Consider the following 5,182-nt stretch of genomic DNA (forward strand, 5'->3'; position numbering starts at 1 on the left):
GTTTTCTGAGGCAGAAAAGATAGCAAGTTGATAAATACTCAGATATTTGTTTGTCTGGAGAGCTTATTATTATCGAAAAGGTTAATTTTAAGATATTCAAATAAAGAAGGATGCTGTGTAAGTAGCGCCAATCGTTCCTCTCTCAGAAATATGAAAAGGTAAAACTATTTAAAAAGACAAATAGCTCCTAAATTTCACCTAAATTCACCAAATTTTTTTACGTAAAAAATTCCTCGCTTACTTCCTGAGTGTAAGTTGAAAAATGCAAGAAAGGTAGACGAATTCTCTCGAAACAGGAAAAATTTTTGAAGCTATTTATGATTGCGAATCGCCATCAAAAGGGCGTTAAAATGACACCGCACTTGAAAACTCATTGTTACTTGAGGTACCAAAAATCGAGGAAAAATCTGCTCCACACTAATATTTAGTCCATTGTTTTCATTTCAAGTATGTAGCAAATGAACAAATTTTGCAAACTACAAAGCATTGATGACAGAAAGTTCCATGGCATTGAAAACAAAGAAAAATTCTATTTTGAGGGAAAGTTCAGGCCATTTTTAAACTAAACATTTTTGAAAATTTTTCGAGAATATGACTGGAAAGGCCACAAGTTGACTATCCTTAGACAGGCCTGTTAAGGGCTTCTGATATCTCCTCTTTATTTCTAGGAAATATAGTGAAAGGTTCTGTGGACTATAAACAAGAGTACATTCCTTTAAGTTGTGATTTGAAAAACTTCAAAAAATTCTATATGCTTATCCAGTGTTGAGAACAACCGTTTAAAAACTAAGAATTGCGAATGAGTAGGTCTCACAATGAAAATTTAATAGAAAACTTAATGGGCGCTTTCATAAGAAAAAAAAACACAGTATTTGTTGAAAGTTTTTGAACTTTTTTTCTAAATGTGGTCGGAACATTCTATGCTATTAGCACAGCAACCGACTGTCTTTGTATTCGATTTTACTGTCATGCAGTATTGGTTGTTTGCAAAAAAGATTTTTTGTTTGTAAGATTGGAGCGTATTGATCAAGTCATGTGATTGCGCATAACAGTTAAATACCAGTGCAGCCATTTCGATTTGTTTATGCGCTTCAAAACTAAGAAAAAATGATAAGCTACAAAAACTTTAAAGAAGTGAAACTAAATAAATGCTTGCTGTTTTGTTCAAAAATTTGATCAAATGATAGAATAAATGTAGTTGTGTTTTTTATTGTTCCAACTAGCAAAAAAAGGACAATATTTTTGAGCTTGTGGTTATTCTTAAACAATTTGACAGTCTACGAATTATAATTTAGCAACATTTTCATTTGGAAAAAAATTTTAGGTCTAAAAATTGTTAATAAAAATAGGTTTGCTATAATGAGATTATTATCAATAATAAAGCTACTTAATCAGCCATAAACGGCACTCGCTTTGATATGAGCAGTTTTGTTTTTTTCCTAAATAAGCTTTTGAACTAGCTTTTTTGGAAATTCTCAGTCTGAAAGATATTAATGCGCTGAGTTGAGAACTCAAATAAAATTTCATCCATAATGACTTTCTTTAAAGTATTGGTAGTTTGAAAATAAATGCGCTAGTTTTATTATATTTATTAGCACGCACTGTAAAAAAATATCCGACTCAAAATGTTTTTAACACTGATTTAGGAAAAAAATATATTGCTCCAAGGACCGCCTCAAGATGTGTTAATTTCTGCAAAAATTTCAGCAAGATTTGATTTTTTTAAAAATTCTTACACTTTTGAAAACAGGTGTCATGTAATCGAGATCAGACGTTTTTCCCGAAAACAATTTTTCTTACAATCTTTCATCTTCCTTTATCACTGAATCTTAACATTTTTCTCATTTGCCGTTGCCTTTGCACCCTAAGGTCCGGGGTTCGAATACCGGTCAGACCTTGTATTATTTTTTGAGCATGCAATCATTTGAAAAAACAAATTACTGTAGAAATTGATTCGTCAACTTTTTAATTATTTGTTCATGTTTTGTCGGATTAGTTGCCACTTGCGCTGTAACTAAGCAAAGTTTTCTTGCGCTGTAACTAACTATTATAGTAGGTGGAAGTGTTTTTCATCATAGTTTTAGGGGGGACTTGAATTTTTTTTGAAAATTCTTGTGAAATCAAGTTTTTTTTGCTCAACTGGTGTCTGTTCAAAGATTATCGGCTTTGTTTCTACTTTGTAAGTTTTGATTTTTATTAATTTATAGTTCAAATGTTTCACTAGGCGTTATCGCCTAGATTTATTGTTTGATGGAAAAAAAATATGAAAATTTGGGGGATTGTGTTTTTATTTCAGTTTTTTTTTGAGAAACTGTGGAATTTTTTTCACATTTTTATCAAAATTTTAGTTTTCCCATGTGTGCTTGCATAATCCGCTAGCTCTTTTAACTGGACCAATAAAGTCAGTGTGTGGAATACTTCACACATGTTTTTGATTTTTTTTTTCGTTTTCTGAAAAACGAACGTCCCGAAACTGAGATTTTTGTTTCATTTAATAGAACGGACTTTAAAAAACTTTCTTGCATAAGCGGCTACGCTTAATTGTGTTCGGCCGATAAGGTTTTTTGATCGTTTGTTTGAAACTTTTGACATTTCTCGAAAATAACCTCACAAATCAGCTATTGTGGATTCAATGGCGAAATGGACACTTGGAGGTTCCGCTGCATTAGTGGCAACACATAAAGTTTCTACACAAACAATTATTGCGCTCGGAACAGTCAAGTTTTTGAATTTTTGACCGTTTTTTTCTTCCACACTTCCATATCAGAGATTTCGGGCTCAATTCAAAAAACGGGTTGTCGTAAATTCCTTTGCAGAGGCGACTAGGTCCAAATTTTTTTCATTAAAAAAATGGCTCTTCGAAAGTCATAACTTTTTTTAACCGTTTTTCAGAATTTTTTTTCAAATCTGAAATGAAGCCAATTATGACATGATCGGTTTAATCGAAACACGGGTGGTAGAAAGCGTAACCCCATATATGGTCTTGAAGTTTTAAAGTTTGGACCGCTTTTTGGAAACTTTTTGACTTTACTCGAAAACTATCGTGCCAATTCTCAGGTTACGTGTTCAATTGAGATTTGGCAGCAATCTCTACTTCAGTGGCCACTACCTGCTTTTTGCAAAAAAAGTGTTATGGATTTCTGATAGTCATATTTTCGTTATTTAAAAACTTTTGAACTATTTAGCAGCTACCTCAAATCTGAGACGTTCAATCGAAGACCCGGTTGCGAAACTTTTTTTATCAAGAAGAGATTACTCCATAATTTTTTCAAGAGGGCTGTTATGCTCCTAAGATTTTCTTTAGCAGAGGTTTTAGGCAACGTCCAATTTGAAAATCACACATTTCGTGCCGCATCAGTATAACAAATTCAATAATATCAAACACGTAGTTCCAGTTTTTGTTTGGCTTCTAGTTGTTTTTCATCAAGAATAAGGAAAATTTTAGTTCATCTAGTTTTGTTTCTACATTTTTCATTTTTTTCGACTTATATTTCCTGCTTTATCGCAAGTAGTGCGAATCTTCGCTTTGCCTCGGTGTATCATTTTTCAAGAAAAAGCTACTTCAGATACTTTTATGGGCAACCAGATGCTTAAGGTTTTGTCCGCATACAAACAATCTTGTTATGTCGTTTCTATTATCAAGGAGCAAGTCGGGGATCCCCGTTTTGACCAATTTATAAATTATCCCTTTTCTCCCTTAAATAAGTTTTAACCCCAATTTAGTTATAAACTGTGCTTTTCAAAATTTTCAGCAATTTACAGTTCAAATTTTTTGTACCGGTAACCAACGGGAATCTCAGTAGACGTTTGTTTAGCATAAATTGGATCATTTCGAAGTAAATCGACAAGAGAAAAAATGCTTGCTTAAATGGAAAATTTTGATAAGATATCAATGGAATAGTGATAAGACTAGCTTTGCTTACTCGATCAAATTTTCGGTTACTTTTTGCCACCATTGCAAATGCGCTGTTTTTTGCCCTTATTTTAAGCCATGCAAGCACTATGACTTTAGGTAAGAATTTTACAATAATTGCTGAATAATATCGCTCTCAATGACGAATTTTTCTTTTTACAGACAACACTGTCTTGCTTGTTTTAAGAAAATAGAAAGTTGCCGACAACTAAATCGAAAAAAATTGAGTCTTAATTTTTGGCGTTGTACGAGTAAAACAATTTACATGACAAACTCGAATTAAAGAACATATGTTTTTTTTGTTAAAATTGGTCCGACAGATTATTCGTTGCTTAAAGTTTAACCAAATCTGTCAAAGTATTAGCCCATTGTTCATTTTGAACCGTAGGGTCAAAATCGCTGCACAATGTGCTCGAGACGATATTCATCTAGGTCAAATGTCAACATTCACCAAATGAAAAGAAGTAAAATTTTACTAATTTTAAGATGTGATTCATTGATTTGTTTCAGTTGCTGAATCATATGATGATGAGTGCTGTCAACTTCAATAATAACTACCCGAGTCGAGATTTTTCACCTAATTTGAAGCAAAATTTGAGCGGTTTGAGCTGTGTTTTTTAAACAATTACGCTCAAAATCTTGCTTCAAAATGGGCGGTTTGAGCGGTTTTTGAACGGTTTATCTAGAAACGTGATAAACGTCTTTTGCAGGTCCGATTAAAATGACTGAAATTTCGGCATGTTTTAGGCATTCCTAGCTGGGTCATAGTTGTCTGACGACTGGCATGGCTTAACGTATAAAAGCTGTAAGCCTTGTACAACGTATGTCAGCGATATTGTTTTCCAGTGGCCATGTCTGCAAGTTAAGTTACTCTCAAGCACGGGTTAGTTTCTGTACTTTTCGGTTTGGTGTTATGTAGAGAAGTTTGATTTAATAGTGTCTTGAAAAAGCTGTAGACTTTGTTCGCATGGTCGCAGTTCAAGCAACTTGGGTCAGCATGTTATTTTGCGGCATTTGATTTTGAGCTTTTTGTCCATTATTTAAATGATACTTTCTGATTTGGTATAAAAAATAACCGTAGCAGTTCACAATTAGTTTTTTCAAGAAGAAAATAAGACTTAACTAATAATTAACCAGAGGTTTAAAACATGCAGAAATGTGAGGCACGTGCTGTGGCATACAAAATTGGTATATGGTCAGATTTGGAGTTAAAACATGACTCTTTTTCACAAAGTGGTTTATTGTGTTTTCAAAATTGTTGTACTTTGT

Source organism: Symsagittifera roscoffensis, chromosome 6 (assembly GCF_963678635.1).
Source record: "Symsagittifera roscoffensis chromosome 6, txSymRosc1.1, whole genome shotgun sequence".
NCBI classification, from domain to species: domain Eukaryota; kingdom Metazoa; phylum Xenacoelomorpha; order Acoela; family Convolutidae; genus Symsagittifera; species Symsagittifera roscoffensis.